Genomic DNA, 11,671 nt, shown 5'->3' with positions numbered 1-11,671 from the left:
ATCCATGGTGGGGAATTTAGGTGATGGTACCTATATTTCTTTCACAGAATGAGATGTTCCTAGTGATATACTTCTACATAATGATCCGCTACATCTAGAAGCTTACATACATAAGAAAAAAATCAAAAGAGTACTTATAGATGGAGGAGCTGGTGTTAACATCTATACACTAAAGTTGGTCAAGGCATTGAGTTATTCTGAGCTTCATATTGATCCTTCAAAGAGAATAAACATCACAGAATTTGATGATGAAGAGCGCCCTTCAAAAGGTGTAGTCACACTACCAGTGCAAATAGGACCTATCACAACAGAGGTTACCTTTCAAGTGTTGGACAGAGAACTAGGGTATACCATGCTATTAGGTTGCCCATGGATTCATGCCATGTAGAACGTACCTTCAACATTCCACCAACGTGTTAATTTTCCATACAATGGCATTGAAATCACCATACAGGGTGATCCAAACCCATTTCAACACTGTAATCACTTAAAGGCAAGTGTAGATAGCCAGGTACCCATTAATCAAGCATCGCCGCTCGCTACACAAATGGAGTCATTAACAATCACAAAAATACAAAAGAATACACCTACAACATCTTCTTTACAGATTAAGGATGTCAGTTGTGGGGAATATTCCATTTCAAGTACCTTGAATGGAAGATAATTATCTCTTTCTCCTAGGTCTTTTGGGAAGCCACATAACATAGTAATGAAACAAGATAAAGGAAAAGAGATAGTAAAATACTCAGATTCATGCTCTTTCATTAGATGAGGAGACTTACAAGAAGAATCTCTAAATGAAGATGTCAATCACTAGATATATAGAGAAGAAGATGACATGACAATACCCAAGTTACCTTTAGATCAATATGGCAACAGTTTCAAGATGCTACAAAAACATGGATACGATGGTACCACAAGCTTAAGACTATAGAAGCAAGGAATATTAGATCCTATTTTACCGAATGAAAACCCAAAGAATCAAGGGTTAGGATATAAACATGTACCAAAGATAACATAGGCAAGACAACGTACACTAGATATACTAAGCAAACCTAGGCTACTGTCAGAGTACATACCTCAAAGTCAATTATCAACACGAGTATTTCCCTCTTCATCTTAGAGAAGCAAGAAAGAAACAACATCTCCTAGTATGGAATCAGATGGTGAAGATACGAGGCAACTTCTACAAGAACCTAACACAAAATCACCTAGCAATACAGTATCTAAAACATTTGCACAAGAAAATATGGTAACAACCATAGGCTTAGCACCAACAAATGAGCCCAATCCTTGGTTGATTTCAATACTTTTGCCAAGGGAAACAACTCAAGCTCCTCCAAATGAGTTAGATGAAGAAAGACTACAACAACTTATACCAAGCTTAAGAAGGGTATCCACCACACAAAGGAGGTCCACAAATCTACAAAAAACTCCATTACAAGAGAAAGAGGAGATAAGTGATACAACCTCAAAAAGTGAAACATACATAGAAAGTGTGACATATTCTCACGACTATGAATTTCTATCTGATCATGATGTGATCCCACAAGCAATAGATAGGGAATATGACCACCAATCACCCATTGATGATGAAAATATATCAGGTGACCCAAATAACCAGGTATGCATGTTATAAGGATATTTTACAACAGAAGGAAACAATGACTTACCCCTTATACACTCACATTTTATTGTTTGGGGTCGAGAAGGAAAACTAAGTCTAGATTGGTTTGAGAATGATGAAGCTAATGCAGAATTCCTTGGTGTCATAGAAGGGTTTCCACAGGGTGATCATAAGGCAGGATTTTCTATAGACTTGGATAGAACAACGTACTTTGGAGAGGCAAGTGCCTTTGTGACAAAAGATATAGATGAAAGTGATTACGATGGCAAGAGCAAGTTAGACAACCTCCCTATTGAACAAGAGAATTCAACATTACTTATGGAAGAGTCTGAAGAAGTCAATATAGAAGAAGGAGAAGTTGTACATAACATCCACTTAGTAAAATCATTAAACCAAGAAGAAAAGGACAAGTTCATATAGATCTTCAACCAACATCTGATCAATTTTTCTTGTTCCTATGCAGATATGTCAGGTCTAGATCTAGAATTGGTGTTACATCATTTACCATTACTACCAGGAATCAAACCATACAAACAAAAGTTAAGAAAGGTGAATTCACAAATTGCATTACTGGTCAAAGTAGAACTCCAAAAGCTTCTGGATGTAGGATTCATTAGACCTATTGACTATGCAGAGTGGATATCCAATTTGCTACTTGTGACTAAGCCCACTGGGGGCATAAGAATCTGCACAAACTTCTGAGATCTAAACAAAGCATGTCCTAAGGATGATTTCCTATTACCTAACATAGACATGATAATTGACATAACTACTGGGAATTAAATGCTTTCATTAATGGATGGTTTCTAAGGATACAACTAGATCAGGATTGCACAAGAAGAACAACACAAGATGACATTTACCTATCCATGGGGACATACTACTGGAACATCATTCCATTTAGTCTTAAGAATGCATGAGCAACATATCAAAGGGCTATGACAACATTATTTCATGACATGATCCACAATATCATGGAAGACTATGTGGATGATCTACTAGATAAATCACAGACAAGAGAAGGTCACTTGGAAGTCCTTGATAAGATATTTGATTGATTAGAATAATACAATGTTAGATTAAACCCAAAAAAGTGTGTAACGACAAGCAAACTTCTAGGCTTTATTGTTTCTAACAAAGGAATTGAGGTAGATCCAAAAAAGGTCAAAGCAATCATGGATATGCAACCTCCATCAACACTCAAGTAGTTAAGAGGGTTGCAAGGAAGATTACTATCTATAAGAAGGTCCATAGCACAGTTAGCAGATACATGTCACTCATTTCAGTATTTACTCATAAAATGAGTCACCTTCAAATGGATAGAACAGTGCCAAGAAGCTTTTCAAGCTTTAAAAGATTATCTTATGCATACTCCTATATTAGTTCAACCTACTCAAGGAAAGCCCCTATTACTATATATATCAGCAACAAACTCATCTTTGGGAGCCTTGTTGGCACAACATGACAATCAAGGAAATGAAAGAGCAATCTACTATATAAGTAGAACCCTAATTGGATACAAGCTTAATTACACTCCTATAGAACGAGCATGTCTAGCAGTGATCTTCGCATCTCAGAAGCCTAGACATTATATGATGAGTCATAAAGTTCAACTCATAGCACGCTTTGATCCACTCAAATATTTGTTAAGAAGAGAAACATTAACTGGAATATTGGCCAAGTGGGTCATGATTTTAAGTGAGTTTGATATAGAATATGTGGATAGAAAGGCAATCAAAGGGCAGATTACATAGATCAGTTAGCAGATGCTCCCTTGCAAGACAATGGAAATTATACTTTGATGGATCCTACACAAATCATGGAGCCTACACAAATCATGGAGCAAGAGTCAGGATTCTATTCATCACCCCTCAAGGTGATTCTATCCCTAAGTCATTCAGAATCAATTTTCCTTTTGAAATAAAATCGTTGAATATGAAGCTCTCATCATAGGACTTCGTATTGCTCTATAGTGTGTACGATTACTCAAAACTGATTGTAAATAATTCAATGATGACTATAACCCAAAAGATGATAAAATGACACCTTATAAACAAAAGGTCGAATATTACAAAGAACACTTCAGTAATATCACTTTTGAATAGATTCCAAGAATGTAGAACAAGGCAGCCGACGCCATGGCTATAGTAGGGTCTCTACTAAACATGCCTAATAATGAAACTTAGTTCGAGTTTATTATAGAACAATTGATTGTACTGGCATATGAGATTCCCTCATCAGAATATGTATGTGTAAGTGTGGGTCCTGAATCCCCATGGTATAATGAGATATACACATACTTACATACTCAATATATGTCTCCTGATCTGTCCAAGAATCAAAAGAAGACTCTTATTCGTTAGGCATCCAAACACTATTATTGCTGACACATTGTATAGAAAGGGCTTTGATGGAACACTTGTTCGATGTCTTGATGTAGAAGAGGCACAACTTTCCTTAAACGAGGTACATGATGGAATTTGTGGGGCGCATTAAAGTGGCCCACCACTATCAAAGAAATTATTAAGAACTAGATACTATTGGCCAACTATGGAAAATTATGCCTATAAATATGAACAAAAATGTAGACAATGTCAAGTGCATGGATACCTCATTCATGTGCCAGCACAAGATCTACAACCTATCACATCATCCTGGCCATTTTCACAATGGGGGTTGGATCTTGTTGGTAAAGTTAATCCTACTTCTTCCAATGGGCACAAATTCATCTTAACGGCTACTGAGTATTTTACTAAGTGGGTAGAGGAAATCCGTCTTACATACACCACAGGTAAGCAAATAGCGAAATTCATGCTTAATTACATCATCTGCCGAAATGGGATTCCAATGTGCATAGTGACCGACAATGGACGTCCATTCAAGAATCAAGAAATGAGAGAATTGTGTTAACAATTCCAAATACAATAGAGATTTGCAACGCCATATTATCCGCAAAGTAATGGACAAGCAGAGGCAATAAACAAGACAATATTAAAAATCCTAAAGAAAGTTGTCACTGATGCAGGAGAAGACTGGCATCTACAGTTAAATCCCACTTTTTGGGCTTATAGAATAGGGGTACGCACACCTAGAGGAGCAACACAATATTTATTGGTCTATGGTATAGAAGAAATACTACCTATTTAAATAGAAATACCATCTTTAAGCATCTCCTTAAAACACATCATATCAGAGGAAGACTATCGGGTTGCAAGATTACAAGAGCCGAAAATGCTTGATGAAAAGAGACAAACTGATTTAAATCATTTGCAAGGTTACCAAAATAGACTGAGAAGGAGTTACAATAAATGAGTACACCTAAGAAATTTTGAAGTGGGAGATCTATTTCTCAAGGAGAACCAAAGGAACCTTGTAGAACGTGAAAAGCCAGGGAAGTTTGAAACTAACTAGCTAGGTCATTTTATCATAACAAGGGTTATAGGAAATTAAGCATATAATTTGGCTACCATGTAGGGAGATCCACTCCTTGAGCCTATGAACAACATGCACCTTAAATGATATTATATCTAAGGGCTGGGTTAGTTTAGGTTTTGCTTTCTGCATTGCATATCATTTTCTTCAAAGAATTGCATCACATATAGTTTCTTTTACAAATGCATCGCATTCATAAAATTCTCGCATTTGCATATATCAGCATCAATAAAACAAGGCAACTATCCAATTTTATCATTTGTTTGCATTCAAGAGAAACAAGGGTGGTCTCCTTTCTTAGATATTCGAACATGAAGTCTTTGAAGTCCTAAGGTCATTCATTTTCAACATTACCCTATGACAACGCTTTACTTATGGTTGGGTAGTGATTTCATTTTATGAGACTTGTTAACCCAAAATCTATCAATTTCTATATCTCAAACACATTAACGAGATCTCCAATTCATTCTAGACACCTAGTTGATCATATGACTAGTGAAAAATCTAAAATTCTACTTCAACATCACTGTAATTGTCACACCCAAGTAGGTTTCATTACTTACAATTCAAGGCAAGAAAATAAAAAAGAGCAACAAAAAGAGCAATGATATATAACTGAAATATCACGCATACAAGTGTGACAAAAAAAGCAATGGTATATAGCTGAAATATCACGCATACAAGTGCAACAAAAAGCTTGACTATGGGAACATGCGAGAAACGCTACTAAGGCTATGGATGCTTGCTGGAAATGGAGCAAGATTTGAGAAATTACAATCTATAACCTCTTCGAAGCTCTAAAAGCTTGCTAGCATCGAGGCTCTATTCAAGATGTTTTTGAAGTTAGAATAATCCATGTAGCTAGTCATATAGGATGCTAAGGATCTTTACTGAACACAAGAGCGAGAATTAAATCATTTGCACACACATGGGCAAAAGAAGATCAAAGTTTCAAGAACCAATGGGGAAGTTTTTCGCATCTCCATTTGTAAACCCTAGTCACTAAGTGTGTTAAATTGGATGTTCCAAGGGACCTTAAGGATCGATTGACCACTTATCTATGAAATGTTTTGTACCTCCAATTCAATTGGTGTATTACAAAATGCTAAACAAACACAAACATCCTTGTTTGATTAGGAAATGCATCATCATCATGCATATTGCATTAACATAGGTCAAGTCAAAAATTCATTGTCTCCACATGCAGTATGTGGATCATCATGTCATATAGGTATGCATATTGGGGGCATAGCTAAAAAAATCCTAAAAATTATATATGATCTTGAAAAAAATAAAGAAACATTGAAAAACAAAAAAAATCCAAAAAAATTGAAAAGCACAAAATAAAAAATCATATAAAGTCTTGAAAAAATTGAAAAGCACAAAATCCTAAAAATCATATAAAGTCCTGAAAAAATTCAAAAACATTGAAAAGCACAAAATCCTAAAAATCATATAAAGTCTTGAAGAAATTCAAAAACATTGAAAAACAAAAAATAACAAAACATTTTAATAACGTTCTGAAAAAAATACCAAAAACATTCAAATATCAATCCACAAAATCCAAACACAATCGAAAATAATCAAAAAACTTGCAATAAAATGTCTCACAAGAATCAAATACCCTAGCAGATATCCAACAAACGCTTCACATGAAGTTAACAAAGGATAAGACTATCCAGTCAAACTTCTGCAATCAACTGATCAAATTGTCTTACCAATCGTATCATATACATATTAAGTGATCATTATCTTGTCTTTAACAAAGATGGATACACTCGAAATCAGACAAAACGGTCTTAAATGGGGTCCGCAACTTTATGAGATCAGACATTATCAACTATCACATCAAGAAACTAAGAATGAAGGCACAAGATTAACATAGCTGCTGAATTTTGTCCGGGTTAGTCTTTATCTTTTATCACTTTGGCGACATATTATGTTCCTATGCTGCTCAAGGATGTTTACTAGTGACTAGAGGAGTCATGATGGGCATTATATTTTTCTTTGTTTGTTATTTATGGTGTGAACCAATGAAGTTCTAGGGAAATTTCTCTAGTGGGTGTCTGTGATAGGAGCATTCAGCTTGTGAATGCCACACATACCTCTATCCCTAGTGTAATTCCTAGAATGGAGGGTTTCACTCCTTATCTACTACGTGTTTGTTTCTGTAATGAGATATCTTTACATCTTGGTTCCTTATACCCTGATGTGCTAAGGTCCATTGTTCCATAATAAGGCTTAGTGATGAATATATATTGCTCAATAAATAATGACACAGGTTCGTGAATCAATTATTCTCATTTTCATCTCATTTGTTTATTGCTAGTTTGCTAGTTCTTTTCTTGTCATCTCTTTCTAAATCATTTTCTATCATCTAATCTTTCTTTTATCTTACTAATATTTCTTCAAGGTACATCAGAGTCAAAAAGGGATAAAGCAATATATTCTGACATTATCATACAAAAACAAATTTGCATTCATATAAACAAATTTGCATTCATACAGTTAATTTGCATTCATATAGTTGAATTGCATTCGTATAGTATAGTTGCATTAATATCATATGATTGCTTTAAGTTAATCATTACATCACAAGCCGTATAGAATTCATTGCATCCATAAAAATCATTTATAATTCATATAGACATGCATCACATGAAACATAAAATCATACACCATACATGGAATACAAAGCATAATAGATCGCTGCCAAAAACTGCATATCATATATATAACTAAAAAATGGTAATGTGTTAGAATACAATCATCATGAAACAATCCCAAAGGCTCAGATAACTTGATCTCAATGTCTCAACCCACACTGCCTCTATCTCTAGGTGGATGCTGCCTACTAGATCCTACCCCAGGATGTCCCAAAGATCCCTGAGGTGGACCCATACACCACCATTGTTGGTCCTTTGCATTGAAGTCCTACTAGAACCAAAATGACCTCTAACCTCACTAAATATTAGATCTCTCTGTGCCTCAGGTACAACCTCATGGTAGAGCTGTCTATAATAAAAGGCCTCTTGTATACCATGGTAAAGTCTGTCTGAATGTCTATGTGCATTGGTACCTAGAGAAAATTGTTGGTCATAAGCGGCCTAAACCATTTGCATCCGCCTCACTGCATCATCTCTCTCCATCTAGAGACGATCCCTCTCACCAGAAATATGGTCCCTCTCGCTCTCTAGTGCACCATAATCTCTACAGAATAAATCCCGCTCAGTATCCTGTCACTCCCTAAGTCTGGCAACCTCATCGTCTAGGCTCTGAATCTGTTCTCTCAGAATATGTGGATCATCATCATCTCCACCCCCCTCTGCTGCAGGTGCATCCTCTAACTTTGACATTTCATCATCATCATCATCATCATCATCATCATCATCATCATCGTTGCTTGATGACTCTAAATAATCATCCTCGTCTCCACTACTCCTAGACTCGGCGTCTCCACCGATGTCTACATCCTCCTCTCCCCCCCTTCATCTCCTCCTCCCCCCCATCTCCTCCTTCATGCTCCTCTCCTCTGTCCTATGCCCTCCTCTCCCCCATATCAATCCTTAGTCACTGTCTAAGATGGCATATCTGCTGAGTTGTGATTGAAATTGTTGGATCAGTCAGTGGAATAGGCCTATGTCTGGTCCACCATGCATCATATTGAGGTGTAGTCCCTGGATCTTCCACACCTATACTCCAACCCCACTATAATGCCTAAAGAGCATCGAACTGTGCAATAGCCACATGTGGCTGTATGCAAGCACCCCAATCAGAAACCTCATGACTGACATGAGCAAAGTAAGCTATAACAATGAGTACTACCTATACCTCTCCAAATTGTCTAAGTACCCATCCTGGTAGGTACATATCAATAATCCTCTGTGTCTCCACCATCATCCCAATGAGATATCTCTATTTTCTACATAAAGGCAAGTGTTGAGCATCATCTACCGAACTGGGGCAATCCAAATAAGGTCTCCAAATGAAATGCTGCAAGATATAAATCTAATGTCGCCTGCACAATGTGTTACCCGAGCCCCTGTGTCTAATCCCAGGTGTATATCTGTAAGCATATGGATTCTTAGGCTATCAGTCAACATGAATCACTACCCTTGAGATAGAAATGTGCTCCCAAGCCCAAGTCTGGAGCAATGTCACACCACAACTGACCGATCAAAATCTCAAGTAAACAATGTTGTGCATCTGTTAATTAACCATCGCTAACAGACAAGGACCCCAAGCATACACTTGCCGATGAACAATCATATCATGGAGAACTCTACCCCATCCAAATAGAAATCCATGACCTCTCCTATCAGGGATAAGAAAACCACCTATGATACTGGGGTAAGTGCACAGAGATGGTGGTCAAAAAGGGGGGTATAAGTGGACACTTTTTTTCTGAAATCAGGTGAACCTGAACTTGGAGGAAAAATTTGAAAGTCATCCACTCAAGATATGAAGATAATCAAAGAACAAATATTGTAGTACTCTGAATCTAGTTTCCAAACTACTAAACATTTTAAAAATTGGATAAGATTAAGGGGGTCAAATCCTTCACGTACGAAAAACTGACCCTGAATTTTTCTTAAAAACATAACATAGTGTCTGACGTACGCATCAAAAAATTCATAGTTAGATTTAGTATTTTGACAAATCCTTTGGCAGAAAGATAGTTAAGAGTGAGAACTAGAAGATGTGTATTTTTTTTTTAATGATTTTTCCAATTGAGCACATCCTGAAAATTAGGTACATGTTCGTGCGCGAAGCATAAGTTGCACTAAACAAATCGAAATTACATTTAAAAAAAATAAAAATTGTAAAGAATCAAGTGCACTACAATAATATATAAAGTTTTTAAAATTTGGATAAGTATATCAAAGGTTATTCAAAAAATGGTGCACCTATGTCTGTGAGAACTATGGAGACACTGGTAAAAGAAATTCAATAATAATATGTTATTGTTGTTCAAATTGAAAACAAATTATATGGTTAGAAAGCTCAGAAGATGGGTGAAAATATGGTGGCAATTTTAGAAATACCCACTTGATGAAGTGTAAACTTGATGATGACAAAGTTGATAAGCCAAGTTGATAAAATAAAACATGTCAAAAATGAGAGAAATGGAGGGAAATCAAACTTCCAAACCGTAGCTTTGTATAATATGATATTCTATATATAATATGATATTGTATATATAATAGGTGTATATACATATAATATATAATATATATATATGTATATATATAATATATTAAATATATATATATATATACATGTAAGTGTATTGTCTCCCCCTCTCAAATGCATACAAGGTACCTCTCTCTCTCTCTCTCTCTCCCCTTCTCCCTTCCTCCATACCCCATCCATATCTCTCTCCCTCCCTCTCTCCCCTTCTCCCTTCCTCCATACCTTATACCCCATCCCTCCCTTTCTCCCCTTATTCCTTCCTCCATACCCCATCTCTCTCCCCTTCTCCCTTCCTCCATACCCCATCCCTCTTTCTCTTCTTCTCTCCCTCCCTCCCTCCATACCCCACTGCAGCTGTGTCTGCACTTCTATATAAGTAAGTGAATTTATTTATTGTCTACAACTTCCTCTTTGATTTTTATCATGTATGCTCTCCTAAGAAAATTGACTGATGGATTTGTGTGTGTATATTGAATAGGAGGAATAGGGTTTGAAATTGAACCACAGGTGTATTACCATGACAAACAAGGAAACCTGCAACAATATTATTCTCGAATGTGTTTTTAATGAGCAGAGTAGATGTGGAAAATAGTGTCAACAAAGCAACATGATGAGTCAGAGTACCTGCAATATGTTTTTCAGAAGGAAACATCAGGTAGGAAGAGAAAGAGGGAGAGTAACACGGATGATGTCCTGGAGAATGATAGTGGTGGGTATGCGAGAGTTCCCATGTTGTTAAACAATGCATGTCACCTAAAGAAATTAAAGTTTGTTGTATGCATGGCAGTGGTGGTATATGATGATCATCACTTGTCAAACAACTTGGAATAGTACATAACTTTAAATTTAATATATCATTTTATTAGCCCACCATATGACCCCTTAGGTGTCATTAGAGGTCGTATTGTTTCCTAAGAGGTCATATGGTGTCCTGTGACCTCTTAAGACACTATATGACCCCTTAAGACACCATACAACCCATAACAACACCATATGGTGTCCTAAGGGGTCATAAGATGTCATATGACCCCTCGAGACACCAATGACCCATAACAACACCATATGGTGTTCTAAAGGGTCATATGGTGTACTAAAGGGTTATATGGTGTTCTATGACCCCTTAGGACACTATTTGGTGTCATTATAGATCCTATGGTGTGCTAAGGGATAATATAGTGTCATATGACCCCTTAGATGTTGTTAGGGGTCATATTGTGTTCTAAGGGTCATATTGTGTCCTAGATTTGATATCTCTTCCTCTCCCTCCCCCTCCTTCTCTCCCACCCTCCCTCTCCATCCATCTCTCTCTCTCTCTCTCTCTCTCCCCTTCTCCATTCCTCCATACCCCATCCCTCTTTCTCTTCTTCTGTAATTCCTATAGTCACAATCAAGATCAGTCATATGGTGTCCTGTGACCCC

This window comes from Cryptomeria japonica, chromosome 11 (assembly GCF_030272615.1).
Source record: "Cryptomeria japonica chromosome 11, Sugi_1.0, whole genome shotgun sequence".
NCBI lineage: Eukaryota > Viridiplantae > Streptophyta > Pinopsida > Cupressales > Cupressaceae > Cryptomeria > Cryptomeria japonica.
The sequence above is the reverse complement of the archived record's forward strand: the minus strand, read 5'-3'. Positions refer to the sequence as shown.